General features: G+C 42.7%; 1 protein-coding gene across 14 annotated transcripts in view; it reads left to right on the plus strand.

The window, feature by feature from the left end:
- Positions 1-20,644, plus strand: part of HHAT (hedgehog acyltransferase) — a 472,050-nt gene that overhangs the window by 400,034 nt on the left and 51,372 nt on the right. The window lies entirely within an intron of this gene.

The following is a 20,644-nucleotide window of genomic DNA, read 5'->3' on the forward strand; positions in this document are numbered from 1 at the left end:
TTTTTTGAAAAGGCCCTCTAAGTCTTGCTAGAGGGCACATGAAGTGGACAGATGCTCTGTGCAAGCCTTTGGTTGAGGGGTGTTATTCGGAGAATTGAAACCACTGGGAGGTGTAAGACCAAGAGAACAGAATGGCTGGACGTGGGCTGGTCTCCTCAGCTCGCACGCTGGTGAGGATTAGAATCCTGGCTGTCTGCTCCTGGGTCCACCTGCAGGGAGGCAGGTGCCCTCCCACCCTGCCCGGGGAGACGTGAGGCCCTGTCATTTGAAAGGTCCCAGAAGTTTCCACCCTTGGGGTTTTGTAGGTGCCAGTGCACAGAGGAAAGAGAGGGCGCTGTTACAATTCCTCCTTGTGCCTGAGTTGTTGAGATACAAGTCAGGAAGGGAAACAGGTGAGGAGGGAAACCCAGAGCTAAGCCATGGAGTTGACTCTTGGAGACTCTTCCTTGTCACTGTGGAAGAACCAGAGAAAACTCCTTGAGGGTTAGTTCCACGCCCTGCATTGACCCACGACTGAGGGAGCATCTGGAAACTTGACAAGGAGTCTATAGAATAAATGTGCTCTGGGGTCACACAGAGGACCAGCCAGAAACTGCTGTCACTGAGATCCCTTCCCTGGAGGCCAAAAGTTAACCCTATATAAAGACTGCCAGGAAAAGAGCAGAGAACTGGGAAAATTTTCCCTAAGCGTCCTGGCCACCCCACCACTACCCTTTGCTGAACAGGGAGCACAGAGGAGACAGAGAAGGATGCTAATTTATTAGTAACCACAGTTAATATTGATTAATTTCAAACAAGAGATGTAGCCTGCCCTGATTTGCTTCCCCCTCTGCTCCTCTTCAGCAGCACCCTGTACTGTCCTCTCTACCCAACCCCTACCCCCACCCCCACCCCCATAGAAAGTTGGTTCCAGGTGTTTGCGTCTGAGCAGATCGGCAGATAGAAAGAAAAGCGTCTGTCCTGGAGCCTCCCAGACTGGCCAGTGTGCCCTTTCTGCAGAGGCTTAGCGCAGGTGGGGGAAATCCAGGCTGTGCAAAGGAGCAGAGTTGCCAAAAAGGACCTTGGTGGGGTGAGGGGCACCTGTCCCAGCCCGGGCTTGGGGCATCTGGCTGTACTTGCCACTGTCCAGGCAAACCCAGCCTTGAGGCCATTGGCCAGAGCTGGGAGCCTGAGGGAAATAAGTGTTCCTGCAGAATGCTCTCTTTCAGGCACAAAAACGTCTATCTCTGTATCCCAAGTCTGTGAAAGCATCTGCGTCACTTTATCCATCAGGTAAATATCCTCATAAAGATTCCACTAAAAATATGCTGCACCTTCAGATGTTTTCCCACCTTGCTAAAACCCCGCCCAGATGACCCCCTCTTCCTGTTCCCCACCCAGCGCCACAGTGGGCTTTGAGTTTGTACCTTGGCCTCCGTCTGTACCTTTCCTGAAGTGGAGGAGAGGTGGGGCAATGATTTGATGACTTGAATTTGATAGGGTTGTCATCTCTTAGAATCGGAAAGGACCTTGGGGAAGTGATCTCGTCCCGGCTCCCATCAGAGGCAAGCACCTACAGCGGAGCCCTTCCCCACAGGGCTGGCCCACCCTCTGCCCACTGCTGGGGGAACAGGAGGCACACACCTAGTTGGGAGGCCCCAAACGTTACAGGCTCCTTTAGGCAGCAACCCAAAGCTGCCTTCTGTATCTTCCACATGTTGGCCCCAACGCTATCCTCTGAAGTGACATTCAATAAGTCTAACTCACTTTCCCCGCGACCTCGTGGCGTTTTTCTAGGCTTAACTTTGCCTTGTCTGCATGTCTGCATTCCCTTCCAGGCCCTCCTTGAAGTGGCTTCTGTTCACTGTGGTGCCTGGACCTGGCAGCCTGGCTGTGTGGTCGCTCACTTGCTCTTCTCTTATGCTTGGGCTGAACGCCACCCTGACTCACCCCCTCCTTTCCCTGTGGGCAGAGAAGACAGCAGCCATGGCCTGGCTGCTCCCCGGGCCGGGCTGGCTAGGCCTGCCCTGTGCTGCCCTGCAGCACCATCACCTTCTGCACCTGCAGGGGAAGAGGCCACGCCGGGGTGGACCGGGCAGCTCTGTGCCTCTCTGCTTACCCCCAGCCTAGGACTGGCCATTATGGTGCAGGAATTCAATGGAGGGTTCTGTGGGGTCTTTTCCCTTCCCTGAACTGGAACATAAGGCCCTTGCCCCCATCTCTGAACAGCGCTGCTTCTTTTGCAGAGAAGGGCTCTAGCCTTCCTGAGACCACAGCTGGCCTCTCCCTGGGCTGCCTCCTCCCGGGCCCAGGACCTCTGTGTGCCTCTGTGGGCCGAGCTGGAGGTGGGAACAGGGAAACCGAGCTCCAGTGCTATTCTCACTTCTGCTTCCCATGCACCTCCTTTTCCAGACCCAGGAGGCAAGATGCCTTTTCCAGGTATCATTTCTAAATGCTGGACCCACTTTGTCTATCAGAACTGTTCTGGGCTTCTGTAGTTCAAGTTCCTTCTGACAGAGGCAGTAGGCAGTTCCGGTGGGTAAAGTCAGCACTGATTTCTCTTAGAGAGCAACTCTTCTACAGCCATCAGCTGCACCCAGGCACAGTCAGGCAGTGGGAGCAAGGGTGCCGGTGGGGATGGTTCTGGGCCACCCGTCCCCACACCTGGGTAAAGAGCAGCAGCCGCTGGAAGATGTATATGTAAGAAGCTCTTGCTTCATGTCCCTTCTCCACAATAACACCTCCAGCTTCCAGACCCATCCCATTCCTCAGCATGAGGAATAAGATGCACTCCCAGACACAGTAAGTGGGAGTGGCAAGGTGAGAACAAAGCCATCTCTGACAGGCAGGAGCCTGTCCTTCCTCCTCCTGGGTGGCGGCCGCTATACCCCGCTCGCTGGGGCTCCTGAGGGCTCAGGAAGAGCTGCCGCTGCTGCCGTGGTCACTGCTCCCACCCAGAACCTGGTGTTCCCATCCTGTTCTTTGCTCTGAAATTCAAGGCAAGTAATTTGGAGCCCTTTATCTAACAGCTGCTTAGGAAAAGAGCATGTCATCTGTATCTTCTGATATCACCTTCTCAGATACTCATATTTTGGGCCCTGCTCTCCTTTTCCAGCTCTCTGTGATATACTCATTTGGATGGGGGTTGGTGCCCTGGCCCCGTTGTCCCTTCATTTGTGTAGGGGTGGCATTCCTTCCCTTACCCCTTGGTACGTCTGCATTTGCCCAGCCAGTGCCTACCACACGCCTCTCCCCGGCATGTCCACTAGGGCAGATGGTCCAAGACTCTCCGCACTGCCCGCAGTTGACTCTTGTCCACAGTCTAGAACAGTGGAGACCAAATGTATATATTGGTGTGGTTTCTCATTCATGGGTCCACCACAGCGGCTGTTTATAATTGCCTGGAGCAGGGACTTGGCGCGCTTATAAATGAGTGCCTCAAAGTCAGCAGCTGGTATCTGTATTTCTTCAGTCTCATCTTTATTTATTCACTGGCAGTTTTACCATGAATGTCCCATTCCCAGTGACCCGGAAAGAAAGATGCCGATGGAGGGATTCGCAGACCTGGTTCCAGCTGCCATCCAGGGAGGAACCTCTGGCATTGTGTCGGGCCTGCCAGCATCCAGCCTCTGCCTCGGTTCCCCCTGTAACAAGATCAGTCTCCTCTGAGCCCCTCCTGTGTGGTCACTGCCTCCCTGGTGTCTCCTCCCTCTACCCAGCCCTGCCTCTGGGTACTCAGATGTCTTCTGATCCCTTTTCAGTAGGGGAGACTTTTATATATTTGTAGGCAGCCATTTTCTATTCTCCAGAGTCTTCTTCCAGGCTAAACAAGCCATGTTCATCAACCATTCATCCTGTGACATGGTTTCTACACATTTTCCATCCTGCTTTGTTATAATTGGATTAAAAATCAAAATCAAAGCCAAACAAAACTGCTAAGTTAAGCTGTTTTCATCCTTGTTAAGTTTCATCCCAGTAGTGTTAGCTCATCATCAAAGCCCACCCAGTTGTTTGAGTATCCTCTCTCTGCCATCTGTTTTCTCTGAGCCTTTTGTCATCTGCAGGTTTGGATCATGGCACTGTGGGACTAAATATACAGGCATAGGTAAAGAGCTTGGTGACCCCAGAATGTGTCCTTAGTCTTTGGTGCTGCATTCTCATTATGCCTCAAGTGAAGATGCAGACTGTACCTGTATATAAAGAATACTAGGGACACAGTAGGTGCTTCATAAATGCTGATGTGGGTAAGTGGTTGTCAGTTGTTTGCACACTGTGCACATCCCCTTCTTTTCAGGCAGTGGTTTCATTAGCTCATATACTAGACTAAATCCTCTGTGTTAAATAGCATGGCCATGAATTTACAATGAATGACAATCCTAATTAGGCTGCACTGCAGACACAGAACAAGGAAGAGAAACAGCTGGGGAAGCATGTTTCAGCTATGTAGCCTCTGGCCCCAGTAGCCTAATGGTACTGACTAAGTTGAGCCTGTGGTACTGACTGCAGAAGACAGTTTTCTGGGAAGCAGGTCCCCACCCAAGAGAAAATATGTGTTTTCTCTGTACCGCTGTCCACTGGTGCTGTCAGAATAAGAAAAAGTGGTTATGGCTTGTTTTCCTTGCTTCCTCAATTTCATGTGAAATTATTTTTCTTTATGGCTGTGAGTGCTTCAGTAAGCTCCTGCCTGCGGGGCTTGTATCAGGAGTTGGGAATGAATGAAAAATGCAGCATAGGTTGGCTTCATCAAGATGTGAAATTGACTGTGAACAGTATGATTTATTAAAGACTGCTGTTTGTGCCAGATAAAATGTGCATATGGTACCTAGCAAGTGACGCTTGCTGGTAATGGCAGGGAAGCTCCCCAAGGGCAGGTTGAGCCACCTCCTTCCTCGGGTGTCTGTGCTAGATTCCCTGTGAAGACTCAGCCCCTGGCAGGGGTCAGATAACTGTAGCTCTGTCAATTTTAATAAAGGATCAGGCAGACACTGGGAACATGCTGTACACTAACCCATGTTCTAAATTAAGCACTAACCAGGACAAAGGATATGAAGATGCTCATTGATGCTTTCTCTGTCTCCCTTTACATATATGGAGTAACTAAGGCTGCAAGAGATGGGATGATGGAACAAGTTAGAGATAGAGAAGTCCTTAAAACAGGAACCATGCTGCTTCCACCTCTCTGTTGCCCTCATTGAGTAGGAGAGGATGGAATGTGATTTGGGGGTAGCAAGATCTAAAGGAAAGGGAAGAGAGGAGGCAGGAGGTCCTAGTTTGAGGCTTTTGACCATTTGGCAAAGTCACTACTTTCTGAGCTTAGTTGGCAAGTACACTTAGGAGTCATACAGCCCCGAGTTCAAAGTGTAGCTTGACTACCAATTAGCTGTTAGACCATGGGCAAGTTACTTTACTTCTCTGAGCATTAGTTTTCCTATCTAGAAAAAGGATCATACTTACTTGATGAGGTGGTTGTGAGAATGTGGAGTGTGCCCAGCGTAGTATGTGGCTACGTATAATGGTCACTTGTAAATATCTCCCCTCCTTTGTGAGAGAGCCTGATTTGTACTTGAACAGCTCTGTTAGTAGAAAGCCATTCCCTCTGCTTTCTACAGTGTTCCCTTAGAACTGTGGCTCTCCAAGGTGGTTCTCAGACCGCCAGCATCAGTGTTACCTGGGAACTTGTTAGAAATGCAAACCCAAATGACTGAGGCTGGGGTAGATCAGAAAACAGCGTCAAGAATGATATGGCCCATATTTTAAAACTTCAACTTCTGTGTGAGACCAAAGGGAGATATGTTTAGTTGGTGCAAAGCTTATATTTTGGGTAGTGCTTTACCAATTTAACTTGTGTGGTCAGTTTAGTTGAACACCATAAATACGTGGAATCTTGGATAGGGCAATCTTGTTGGTTTGTCCAGGTTAGTGTGATGTGCTGATATATCCCAGAGTAATCTGGGCAGTGAATAAATAATATTTGCAAAGTCCCTTGGGAGAATGGGGAAGAGGGGGGAAATATTCAACTTCCCCATTTGGAGAATTTCTCGCAAGCAGTGGGGATAACCAAATCAACCCCAAGCCCTTGATCTTGGGGTTCACCCCTATAAAACTTATTCCTGAAAAGGATAGGCTAAGCCTACTTAAAATTAGATCTGAGGGTCACCACCAGAGAACCTCTTTTGTTGCTCAGATGTGGCTCTTCTCTCTAAGCCAGCTTGGCAAGTGAACTTACTGCCCTCCTCCCTACGTGGGACATGACTGCCAGGATATAAATCTCCCTGGCAACATGGAACAGAACTTCTGGGATTCACGGGACCTGGCATTAGGGGATTGAGAAAGCCTTCATGACCAAAAGGGAGAAGAGAAAAATGAGACAAAATAAAGTTTCAGTGCTGAGAGATTTCAGAGTTGAGAGGTTATCCTAGACATTATTCTTATGCATTATATGGATAACCTTGATTCTTGAAGATAATTGTATAACTATATAGCTTTTACAGTGTGACTGTGTGATTGTGAAAACCTTGTGTCTGATGCTCCTTTTATCCAGGGTATGGACGTATGAGTAAGAAAAATAGTAAATAAATAATGGGGGGCGGTGAAGGGGTAAAATTAATTAGGTAGATGGAAATACTACTGGTCAATGAGAGGGAGGGGTAAGGGGTCTGGGTTGTATGAGTGTTCTAGTTTGCTAGCTGCTGGAATGCAATATACCAGAAACGGAATGGCTTTTAAAAAGGGAAATTTAATAAGTTGCTGGTTTACAGTTCTAAGGCTATGTAATTGTCCAAACTAAAATAAGTCGATAGCTGTCCAGTCAAAGGCATCCAGGGAAAGATACCTTTGTTCAAGAAGGCTGATGATGTTCAGCATTTCTCTCTCAGCTGGAAGGGCACATGGCAAATACGGCAGCATCTGCCAGCTTTCTCTCCAGGCCTCTTGCTTCATGAAGCTCCCCGGGAGGCATTTTCCTTCCTCATATCCAAAGGTCACTGGCTGTTGGACTCTGTGATTCTCTTGTCCTTTTGTGATTCTGTGTCTCTTTCCTCGTTCTCAAAAGGGACTCTCTCCAAAATGTCTTCTCTTTTATAGGATTCCAGTCAACTAATCAAGACCCACATAGAATGAGTGGAGACATATCTCTGTCTAATCAAGTTTAATATCCATGACTGATTGAGTTACATCTCATTGCAGATAACCTGATCAAGTTTCCAGTTTATACTGCCGAATAGGGATTAGAAGAAACCATTGCTCCCATAAAATTGATTAGAATTAAAACATGGCTTTTCTAGGGTATATAAATCCTTTCAAACTGGCCCAATGAGGTTTTTTTCTATTTTCTTTTATTTCTTTTTCTGGAGAGACACAAATATTCTAAGAATGATCATGGTGATGAATAAATACACACCTGTATGATGATACTGTGAGCCACTGATTGGACACCATGTATGTGTGTATATGAAGACGTGTCAGTAAAAATGTAAAATAAATAAATAAATGCAAACCCTCAGGCCCCACCCAAGACCTACTAAGTCAGAAAGTTTGGGGTGGGACCCTCCAGTCTTTTTTTAGCGCATCCTCCAGGTAATTCAAATGCAGGCTCTCGTTTAAGAACCACTGCCCTAGGATTTCATGCTTCAGTTTTGAACAAATGAAATCATCAGTCCTACTTTCTCATGAGAGGATGTGAAAGAGGCTGCTAAGTGTTTTTGAAAGACACTGAGGCCTAAAACCTGGGTCTGAGTCTCAGGTTTGTAAACTATATCAAAGTAAGAAATTATCATTATTATAACACAAGAGTCACAAAAGGCTATTTCTCAGAACTTCTGCCCAAATCTTCATGTATTTGAAAGTGAACTCAGCAGTTTATAGGCTTCGAAGCCTGGGCAGCTTTGTCCGTGCTGCATGCCCTTTGATATGGCAGCCCTCTGATGGGAAAAGGCTCCTGCCCTATAGCTTTATTAAGGTTAAAGCTCTAAATTTAGCTCTGGGGGAAGGTCTGCAGGCTCAGCTCCATTTGATGAATGGCTCTGTACTATCTCCAGGCTGGGACTGCAGGAGTAAATAAGATTTAAACAAAGCTGCCAAGGCACCTTATTTCCCCTACTGGATATGAACATCATTAAAAATAAAGTACTTTTTAGGAACCAGCCCTTTTAATGAAGGCAGCAGTGCATAAAGTCATTCTAAATAATGGATGAAATGATGGTAGTGAAGCCAGTGGGATGGTGCAGAGAGTGCCAGGGCAGGGGTAGAGGTGTTACCTGTATCCTGAGCCAGTGGACTGGGACCCAGGGGCAGGGCTGAGCTCCTGATAGGGCCTGAGGCATGAGCTAGTTCTCTAAGGAGGGAAACTCCTCCAGTGGCTTCAAAGCAGAAGATGTCAACAAAGCAGAGCAATGCCTGTAGAGGGTAAATAATGGTAAATAAAAAGCCAAGGGACAGACTGTTCTCCAGATGGGATACTACCTAACACCCATTGCTGGGGTCTCTGGGCCTTTTTGAGGTGATGTGGCTTCAAGCACGAATATCAAGATTGTGTTTAAATTATTCACAATAGCTACTAATAGCTACATTATCTATGATAAATGATTTACCTTCATGAGCCTTAATTTCACCCTCCTAATGAGAAGAGTAATCTCTTCCTCAAAGAATTGTGAGGATTAACAAGGATTGTGTATCCCTTGGAAATCATTTGCATGGGGACAGAGATTGTGGTGCTGGCTGGCTGGGAGGAAAGGCAAGAAAAAACCTCCCAGCAAAATAATTAGTTCATATCCTGGCTAACTAATTATGTTCTTTTAAAAATGGTTAACATTAGAACCAAGATGGTGTTCTTGGCCTGAAGTCCCCAACCTGAAGGGGCATTGAGACTCTTCACCAGCTTGGTTAATTCCTCTCCCATTAGGAAGGATTGATTTATTTCTTCCCTGGAGTAGGGATTTATGCTGATTCAGCTGCAAAAGTTTTCCCACTGCCAAACTCACCTACAAGGCTAAGAAAGAGCTCCTCAGGCTTTCATCAGATACCAGTGGAAGAAGACATGATGAGGGCAGTCCCATGTTCAGTCCTAAGCCCTGGCAAATCCTTCTCCCCCGAGGGAGGGTAAAGACTGAAAGACCCATTCGTTACGAAATTGACTATGTTTTTGTGCATTTTTGTTGACACCTTGAGGCATAGAGAGCCTAGGACATTGTAGTCCAATATTGCAAATCTGTGATTTGCTAATATTCCAGCATTTCCTTTGAAACAGTTTTTCATTAGATCTGCTGCTTCTTCTGATTATCCCTTTACTTTTCAGAAAACAAATTTGACACATCCTTCTACTTCTCAGGGGCTCCCTCCCTGTGTGTTTATGGTCTTTTACTTCAGTATTCTGAGCTTCTGCTTTTCCAGTCCTTTTAGATGGATGTAATTGCCTAGAGAACTGCTCAGTTGTAATAACCTCAAGTAAAATTACACTACTTGCTTTCTATTAGCTATACAGCCATTTCTCTCTGTGGCCTACCTTTTTTCATTAGCTGTAGTTATTACCCAATTCACTGATAACCAACTAACAATATTATGATTCAACCACCTACCTTCTATTAACCAAATCTCTTATGCCATTGGCCTTTTTAATTGAATCTGTTGTGCTGTACATCCTATTTAAATGCATTTAGCTCTGTCAAATAATCTTGATATTCTTGCTTGAAGCCACATCACCTCAAAAAGGCCCAGAGACCCCAGCAATGGGTGTTAGGTAGTATCCCACCTGGAGAACAGTCTGTCCCTTGGCTTTTTATTTACCATTAATATCATCCTAGTTCCCTCCCTCCATCCACTCAAGCAATTTTTTCTAGCCAGGGCTCTTGTACCCTATTGCCCACTGTCCCTCCAGCTCATCCACTGCTCAGTCGGTACCCTCCTGGGTTACAGTTCTCTTGGAGGATGAGAAGCACCCTGACCCTCCCAGCTTAGCTCTTGGGTTCCTATAGCTGGAGTGGTAACTCTCACTTCTGGTCCCGTGGAGCAATATCACCTAGTGTGCTGTTAACTGTATGGCTCCGCCTTTTACATTTGTTGTCTGATTTGCTAGCTTTCTTCATGATGCCCTTGGTGATGCTGTCTCACTGTGATCTGTTAGAACTGATCATCCATTTAGTTCTTGTTAAATTCAGGTATCAAAAACTCCCCAGGAAGTGTCATTGATTCCAGAGAGTCCAGAGCATAGAGGGAGCTGTGGCCCTAAAGTGCCTTCTTAAGAAAGATCTTTTCCTTTGCTCAAGACCACACCACCCACCAGGCTTTGGGAGCCATGTTAATGGGTTTGTGTGTGTATATACATGTGCGTATGCATGAGCGTCATTGGAGTTAAGGTGACTGGACTTGGCCTGGAGAGCCAGGTGAGAAGGGAGAGCAACGAAGGAGAAGACAATGTGAAGAAAGAACAGGGGGAGCAAGATGTACAGGGTAAGGTCAGTGTTCATTTGGCAGGATGAACACCTTTCCGACATCATCTTTTTTGTTCATGATGGACAAACCTGGATAAATCTGCATCATGGCAGTTCTCGGAATATTGCTAGATGACAGCACATCCCATCTGCTTTTCAGTTTTAGGATCCTGTCCTCATCTGAGCCCTGATGAAGAGGAGGCAGCCTCATCCTCTTCCCACACTCCTCCTACCCCTCCTTGAACCACAACAGAGGTTGGTTAGCAGCCATCACAGTTGACACCTTGTGCCCTTACAGGTGACCACTACGAGGGTGGTGTCAGCACTTAGGACAGGGCCAGGCACACAGCAAGTGCTCAGAGTGTTTGTTGAATGAAAGATGACTTGTGAAACTTGTCGTTTTCTTTTCATCACATATCTTACTCCTGTGGTCAGGAAAGGATGAGTTCTTGACAGCTATCTAGTACATACTGGGGTTACTGTCGATAGGGACACTCAAGCATTAAAAAGGCCAGTGAGATGTGGGTACATAATAGAATTCTCAGGTGGCCCTATATTAATCCTTTGCATTTTTGTTACGCTTTTAAAAAAGCACTACCAAATTTGTGATCCTATTTTATTTCACATGCCTTTTTAAATTTCACATGCCTTTTTTAAAAGAAATTCTCATTATGTAAATGGGGACACTGTGACCCTGCTAGGATAAATTAAGCATGTCTACATTATAGGGCTGGGATTACACACCAGGTCTCCTCTAACTGCAGTCAAGCTCTCTCTTTGGGTGGCATACAGTAAGAACAGGGAAAATTTTCAGGTCTTAGCTGTGGCCCAAACTAAAATTGTTTATGCCTCATCTCTGGACAGTCTTGTAGTCCTACCTGCTGGGCTGAGGCTCTGCACAAGGATATGCCTTGACAGCCACACATGCCCAGTGCAGCTGTGGAACACGGATTCAGCTTTGTGTAAATGAAACATACTCATTCTCCCACCTCCGCAGCTAGCTTCTGAGCTCCTTGTTGACCAAACACCTGCTGATGCCTCACCCCAAACACAGCTGAAGTCCAGGAGTGTTTCCTTTGCCTGGAGCCTCCTCCATTCGCCCTGCTCTCTGAGCCTTCTAAGAGCAGGTATTGTTGGGGAATCACCAGCATCTCTCTCTGAACCACAGAGGGGAGATACGGGAGGGCTTCCAGGATGCATCGACCTGTCTTGAAACCCAGAAAGTACCTGAAATTTTTGTGGCACTTTTTGAAATGCCCTACCAAATCTTTGATCTTATTTTATTCCATGTTCTTTGTTTAAAAAAATCCCATGATAGGAACTGTAGGAAGATAGAAGAGTTGGAAGCTCCAGGAATCAGTCCCTCCACCAGAACCACTATTAAACAGGCAGAAGCTATCTGAATCTGGAAACAGTCGGATTTTGAAATTTTGAAGTCCAGTAGAATACTGTACAAACTGTAAAACATTCAGGGAAAAGCGGCAGGAAGAGGCTGGGAAATTATGATAAATAACAGTTAAGTGTTCTTCCTGCGTGGCAGTTACTGTTGCCCACCCCTTACTCCCACAGCAGGCAGCAGTGGCGTCTGGCCCCTGGTGTAGCTTGCTGGTACCAGAAAAGATATAAAAATTCAGTTCCCCAAGATGCAAGGGGTGGGGTCTATAGCTGGGAGGGCGACAATAGTAGATTGCTGCTTTTGATGAGCTTCTTCAGAATGCTAGGGGCCCAGCTCTTTGAAAAGCCATTGTTTCAACCTGCCCTGGACAAAGGTGGTGGATGAGATGTATTTCCTCAGAGCTGTAGATGGCAGTTGAAGGGCTACATTTGCTAGGCAGGTTCTGAGAAAGTGCAGCCCTGGGGAGCTGTGAGAGAGGCTTCTGGTGCCTTTCCTGGCCCTGTCCTGAGCTCCTCCCCAGGGCAGTTTGGAACCAGCAGACACTCCCTTTTGGGTCCCTGGCTTTGTTCTTGCTGGGAAAGACTAACTTGGAAAAGTCCTCTTTAGCATGTCCCCCTGTGATGGTTTGAAGCTGTACGTACCCCAGAAGAGCATGTTCTCAAAGTAGTCCATTCTTGTGGGTATAGACCTGTTTTGGGTGGAACTGCTTGATTAGTTTATTTCAGTTGAGACAGTTGAGACCTGCCCCATGTGGGTCTTAGTCCTTTTTACTGGAGTTCTTTAAAAGATAATAAAATTCAGAGAAGACAGAGAGAAAGACATAGAAGCTCAAAATGAAAGCCACAGATGAAGCCACCAGAAGCTGAAAGCAATGAACTCCAGGATTTAAAATGCCACTACTATTGTATTAAAGTTTTTTGGCATATAACTCCACTTCTTACTTAAAGTGTTAAAATGCAAATACATAAAAATTAATAAATATGTGGTTTTGGACATACAAAATATAAAGATATAATTTGTAACAAATTCAAAAAAAGGTGAGGGGACAGAGAGGTATAGAAACACTGTGTATGTGTATGCTATTGAACTCAAGTTGGTATCAAATCAAATATGATTGTTATTATTTAAGATGTCAAATTTTAACTCCATGGTAACTACAAGGAAAATATATGAAAAATATATCCAGATAGAAATGAGAAGGGACTCAATATGGTGCAAATACAAAAATCAAATAAATACAACAATGGGCATTAACAGAAGGATTGAGGAAAAAAAAGTTATGTGACTTACAAAGACTAAATAGAATGGCAGAAGAAGTTCCCACATTATCAGTAGTGACTTTAAATGTAAGTGGATTAAACTCTCCAGTCAAAAAGGCAGAGATTGGCAGAATGTATTAAAAAATATGACCCAAGTACATGTTGTTATGAGAAACTCACCTTAAATTGAAAGACATAATTAGGTTGAAAGTGAAAGGATGAAAAAAATGCACAACATTCAAGTAGTAACTAAAAGAAAGCTGAGGTAGCTACATTCGTATCAGATAAAATAGACTTTAAGTTACAAAAATGTCACAAGGGGGTGCACTGTTGGTTCAGTGTTAGAATGCTCGCCTTTCATGCAAGAGACCTGAGTTCAATTCCCAGACCATGCACCCTCCCCCCCAAAAAAATGTCACAAATACAAATGATCATTGTATACTGATAAATGGATCAATTCAACAAGAAGATACAACCATTATAAATGTATATGCAACTAATGGTAGAGCCCCCAAATACATGAAGCAAGTATTGATAGATTTGAAAGGAGAAATAGATGGTTCTACATTATTGGTAGGATATTTTAATGCACCGCTTCCACTAATGGACAAAAAATCCAGACAGAAAATCAGCAGGGAAATTGAAGACTTGTATCATGCTATCAACCAACTAAATCAAACCAACATATACAGAACAATTTACCCAACAGTACCAGTATACAAATTCTTCTTGAGTGTACATGGATCATTCTCTGGGATAAACCATACTTTAGGTCACAAAACAAGTCTTAATAAATTAAAAAATACTGTAATCATACAATATATCTTCTCCAACCACAGTGGAATGAAGATAGAAAATAATAACACTGGATACCGCAAGAAAAGAAAATTACAGACAGATATCTTTTATGAATATAGCAAAAATCCTCAGCAAAGTACTAGCAAACCAAATCCCGTAGCACATTAAAAGAATTATACAGGACTGTCTTCACAGAAAGAGAGGGGTGATAACGACAGTGACAACTGCAAATTACAAAGCTAGCCCACCACCCTTTAGTTAACTTATACAGTGCGGAAAATTTAAAACAACTTTTAGTTGTCTGAGGGCATCCCTCTCCTTGGATAAGGGAGCCGGACCATTGAGCTGGGTTGACGCAGAACGCAGAAATAATGGGGATTTGTTTTCGAACTCAGGAACAAAAGAAAAGTTGATGTAGAAGCCTCCTATTCTGAGACTGATGAAGAGCCTTTCCTCCTCCAGAACAGCAACTAAAGAAACAGAAACAATACAAAACAGCTCCCGGAGCCACGACAGAGACCAAAAAGACAGCGTACCCCATTCTGGAATGGCTGAACAGGCAGGGAGAATCCGCTGAGGTGAGATACCCGAGGGGCGCGCGTTTTCCCAGCCGGGGCGGCTGGTGACTGGGGTCCCCTCCACGCACGTGGCTGCCCGGTCTGACTGGGAATGTTGGATAGCGGGGCCCTCCCGCCACATTTGGCGTCTCGGGCCAGCTGGGCAATTTGGACCGGCACTCCCCCAAGCCACGGCGGCCGGCGACCCCCCCTCCATGCGCGGTTTCCCGGGCCGACTGCGAGATTTGGATTGGCAAGTTAAAGGAGCCACAGCATCTTTTACTGGTGGGACCCGCAGACAGACGAGCGCCACCTACTGGGCAGGAAAAGAAAAACAGAGCCCAGAGATTTCACAGAAAAACCTTTCAACCAGCCGGGTCCCACACCCAGGGAAATCTGATCAAATGCCCAGACACCAGCAGAAAATAATGGATGACGCTCGGAAAATTGAAGATATGGCCCAGTCAAAGGAACAAACCAATAGTTCAAATGAGATACAGGAGCTGAGACAACTAATGCTGAATATATGAACAGAAATGGAAAACCTCTTCAAAAACCAAATCAATAAATTGAGGGAGGACATGAAGAAGACATGGGCTGAACAAAAAGAACAAATAGAAAATCTGAAAAAACAAATCACAGAACTTATGGGAGTGAAGGACAAAGAAGAAAAAATGGAAAAAACAATTGATACCTACAATGGTAGATCTAAAGAGACAGAAGCTACAATTAGTGAACTGGAAGATGGAACATCTGAATTCCAAAAAGAAACAGAAACTATAGGGAAAAGAATGGAAAAACTTGAGCAGGGGATCAGGGAACTGAATGACAATATGAAGCGCACAAATATACGTGTTGTGGGTGTCCCAGAAGGAGAAGAGAAGGGAAAAGGAGGAGAAAAACTAATGGAAGAAATTATCACTGAAAATTTCCCAGCTCTTATGAAAGACCTAAATTTACAGATCCAAGAAGTGCAGTGCACCCCAAAGAGAATAGACCCAAATAGGCGTTCTCCAGGACACTTACTAGTTAGAATGTCAGAGGTCAAAGAGAAAGAGAGGATCTTGAAAGCAGCAAGAGAAAAACAATCCGTCACATACAAGGGAAACCCAATAAGACTATGTGTAGATTTCTCAGCAGAAACCATGGAAGCTAGAAGACAGTGGGATGATATATTTAAATTACTAAAAGAGAAAAACTGCCAACCAAGACTTCTATATCCAGCAAAATTGTCCTTCAGAAATGAAGGAGAAATTAAAACATTTATAGACAAAAAGTCACTGAGAGAATTTGTGACCAAGAGACCAGCTCTGCAAGAAATACTAAAGGGAGCACTAGAGTCAGATACGAAAAGACAGAAGAGAGAGGTATGGAGTAAAGTGTAGAAAGAAGGAAAATCAGATATGATATATATAATACAAAAGCCAAAATGGTAGAGGAAAATATTATGCAAACAGTAATAACACTAAAAGTTAATGGACTGAATTTCCCAATCAAAAGACATAGACTGGCAGAATGGATTACGACCCAGCAATACCACTGCTAGGTATCTACTCAAAGGACTTAAGGGCAAAGACACAGACGGACATTTGCAGGGTGTTTATAGCAGCATTATCTACAATTGCAAAGAGATGGAAACAGCCAAAATGTCCATCAACAGATGAGTGGCTAAACAAACTGTGGCATATACCTACAATGGAATATTATGCAGCTTTAAGACAGACTAAACTTATGAAGCATGTAATAACATGGATGGACCTAGAGAACATTATGCTGAGTGAGTCTAGCCAAAAACTAAAGGACAAATACTGTATGGTCCCACTGATGTGAACCGACATTCGAGAATCAGCTTGGAATATATCATTGGTAACAGAGACCAGCAGGAGTTAGAAACAGGGTAAGATAATGGGTAATTGGAGCTGAATGGATACAGACTGTGCAACAGGACTAGATACAAAAACTCAAAAATGGACAGCACAATAATACCTAAGTGTAATGTAACTGTTGGAACACTGAATGAAGCTGCACCTGAAATACAGTTTTTTTATTTGTTTGTTTGTTTGTATCTTTTGTTTTTGTTTTTTTTTCCTTTTTATATATATATATATTTTATTAGTATTATTATTTTAATTCTCTTCTCTATATTAATATTCTATATCTCTTTCTGCTGTTTTGCTAGTTCTTTTCCTAAATCGATGCAAATGTACTAAGAAATGATGATCATACATCTATGTGATGATACAAAGAATTACTGAGTTCATGTGTAGAATGGAATGATTTCTAAATGTTGTGTTAATTTCTTTTCTTTTTTTTGATTAATAAAAAAAATTTAAAAAAAAGAATTATACACTACAATCAAGTATGAATTGGCCCAGTTATGCAAGGATAGTTCAATATAAAAATATCAATTAATGTAATATACCACATTAACATAATGAAAGGGGGAAAAAAAGCATGGTCATCTCAAATGATGTAGAAAAGGCATTTGACAAAATCCAGAATCTGCTCCTGGTAAAAACACTTAAAAAACTAAAACAGGAAACTTCCTCAACATGAAAAACCCACAACTAACATCATACTTAATGGTAAAAGACTGAAAGCTTTCCTTAAGTTTTGGAACAAGACGAGAATGCTGTCACCAGTGTTATTCAACATTGTACTGGAAGTTCTAGCCAGAGCAGTTATGCAGGAAAAAGAAATAAAAGGCATCCAGTTGGAAAGGAAGAAGTAAAATTTTCCTTATTTATAGGTGATGTGGTCATATGTATAGAAAATCCTGAAAAATCTACAGCAAAGCTCCAAGAGCTAATACAGGAATTCAGCAAAGTAGCAGGGTACAAAGTCAAAACCCCAACATCACTATTGTTTCTGTATACCAGTAATGGACAATCAGGATATGACATCAAGAAGAAATTTCAATTCATAATAACAACTAAAAGAATCAAATATGTAGGAATAAATGTAACCAAGAATCTAAAGGATTTATGCATTGCTAGTAAAAAAAAATTTAAAGAAGACCTAAATAAATGGACTATGTTGATGGATCAGAAGACTAAATTTTGTCAGGATGTCAGTTCTATCCAAAGTGATTTACAGATTCTATGTAATTCCAATTTTTCAGAAATGGAAAAGACAATCATCAAAAGTATATAGAAAGGGGTGAGCAATAGTGGCACAGTGGCAGAGTCTCGCCTGCCATGCCGAGAATGCCAAACCTGGGTTTGATTCCCAGTGCGTGCCCATGCCAAAAAAAAAAAAAAGTATATAGAAGGGTAGGGAGGGGTTCCTGAAAGGCCAAAGCTATCTTGAAAAAGAAGAACAAAGTTGAAGTACTTACATTTCCTAACCTTAAAACTTATTACAGAGCCACAAGCAAAGACATATAGACCAATAGAATCTAACTTAAGAGTTCAGAAATCAACCCTCACATTTATGGCTAACTGATTTTTGACAAAGGTGCCAAGTCCACTCTGTTGCAAAAGAGTAGTCTGAGGAAACTGGATCTCCATATGCAAAAGAATGAAGGTGTACCCTCACCTCACATTAAATACAAAAATCAGCTCAAAGTTGATCGAAGACCTAAATAGAAGAGCCAGAACTATAAAAATCCTAGAAGAAAATGAAGGGAAACATTCAGAATCTTGTGTTAGACAGTCATTTGTATCTTAGACTTTACACCCAAAGCACAAGCAACAAAATAGATAAGTGGGATTTCATCAAAATCAAATACTTTTGTGCATCAACAGACTTCATCATAAAAGTAAATCAACAACCTACACAGTGGCGGAAAATATTTGAAAGCCACATATCTGATAGGGTTTTAATGTGTAGAATATATTAAAAACACTTCAACTCAATCAGAGAAAGACAAACAATCCAATTTAAGTATGGCAAAAAGACTAGAATAAACATTTCTCCAAGGAAGATAAACAGATGGTCAAAGAGCACATGCAAAGATGCTCAACATCATTAGTCATCAGGGAAATGAAAATCAAAGCCACAATGAGACCCCCTTTCACACCCACTAGGGTAGCTGCTATTTTTTTAAAAATGGGAAATTACAACTACTGGAGAAGATGTGGAGAAATAGGAATACTCATTCATTGCTGATTGAAATGTAAAATGGTGCAGCTGGTGTGGAAGACAGTTTGACATTTCCTCACAAAGTTATGTTTAGAGTTGTTGTATAACCAGCAATCCTTTTTCAATGTATATACCCAAAAGAGTTGAAAGCAGGGACTTGAATAGGTGTTTGTCTATCAGTGTTCATAGCAGTATTATTTAAAGTTGCCAGAGATGGAAGCAACACAAATGTCCATCAACCAATGAGTTTACATACAAACAGAACATTATTATGCTTGTTAAAAACAATGAAATTTTGATACATGTGTCAAAATGGATGAATCTTGAAGGCATCATGTTGAGTGAAGTAAGCCAGAGACCAAGATCAAATATCGTATGATCTCACTGTTAGGAAATAATTAGAACAAGCAAACTTATAGAGTCAGAATTTAGAATATAGGTTACCAGGGTGGGGGTAAGGACTAAGGAGTTAAAGCTCAAAATGTTTAGGGTTTCTGTTCAGGACAGTGGAAATGTTTTGGTAATGGGTGGTGGTGATAGTAGAACAGCATTGGGAACAAAATTAACAGCACTAAATTATATATTTGAATGTGGTTAAAAGAGGAAGTTTTAGATTGTAGGTATGTTACTAGAATAAAATAAATTTAAAAAAAATCCATGGAACTGCACTACACAAACAGTGAATGCTAAGTTATATCATGGACGGTCATTAATAGTACAATTATAAAATGTGCTTTCATCAGTTGTAACAAATGTGCCACAGTAACTCAAGGTTTTAATAATAGGGTGATATATGGGAATCCTGAATTTTATACATGATTTTTCTGTAAAACCACAATTTTTCTAAATAAATGACATTTCTGAAGTTCCCAGTCAAAGAAAAATAATTGTATACAGTATTATGCAGTATTTTATGAAGATATCAGGTTATATATATGATCAAGTTTGTAAGAAAGTGGAATTAATGAGAAGTAAACTTGTTCTTTTTACTGTGTACAAATATTCCATATTGAACAATTACTCTTTTACAAGCAACAAAAACAAATGAATAAAAAAACTGCACATTAATAGTATAGTTCCAATTCTTAACAAATAAAGATCTTTTTTTCTTAATAGTGGCACTTTAATGTGAAAATAAGAAAAATGGGATGTTAACCTGTTTTATAGTAGATATTGAACTGGATGGTCATTAAAGTTCCTTCTAATTTAGCTCTTATTATTTTTCCCTTAAAATTATCATGTTCCTTAATAGTTTGAAAGACAAACATGATTATTTGTCTTTAGGTGTGTGTATGCGGTGGGGGCTCAGGATAAATCATTGTCAATATTGCTACCTACAGTTTCTTAATATGGAACACAAAATCTTACTTTGATATAGATGTGTACTTCTCAAAAGAAAATTCTAGGAAATAATTTTCTTCCTGAGCTGAAATATCACCATCATAATGGCAAATAATGGCATTAGGAAGAAGGGAAATCTATGAAAGTTTAGTTTTAGTAACTTTTATCTAACAGATGAAACAAACAAAATAATCCCATTGTGTAGATGGGGAAACTGAAATCCTGGGAGGGTGAATTAAACATGTCCGCAGAGTGCAGTTGGGATCACAAGCCAGGTCTCCCAACTGCTGTCTGTCTGCCTCTCTGATAGACAGCCTGGGAACACCTGGCTGACTAGCAAACAGGCAGGACCTAGGGCAGGCCCCAGAGGCAGGCTCCTTAGGGCCCTCTGCTTTCCTCACTTCCCTTACTTGCAGGACGTGGGGGAATTCTTGTGTTAAGCAGTCTAAGAAGCAAGTTAACGTCCCTGTAGTTGAGCTAATCTTGGTGGAGATAGATTTCTGTGCCAGGCACCATTTCACTTAATCCTTATAGAACCCTATAAAGGAAGTTGCTTACCTGCAGTTGTACATTTGAGGTCTGTTAACCAGCCTAAGCTCACACAGCTGATAAAAGGCAGAGTCAAGATTGGAACTTATGTCTATCCCACTTCAGAGCCTACAGACCTAACCACTATGCTATATAGACTTATTTATGCCATGTTATAACTAATAGCAGCTCATTGTCAACATAGCAATAAGAAAGCCTGCCATATTTGTAATAATCTTCAGTGGCTCCCTACCACCTCATCCCTACCCCTGCCTTACC

The sequence above is a fragment of the Tamandua tetradactyla genome, chromosome 4 (genome assembly GCF_023851605.1).
Source record: "Tamandua tetradactyla isolate mTamTet1 chromosome 4, mTamTet1.pri, whole genome shotgun sequence".
NCBI classification, from domain to species: Eukaryota; Metazoa; Chordata; class Mammalia; order Pilosa; family Myrmecophagidae; genus Tamandua; species Tamandua tetradactyla.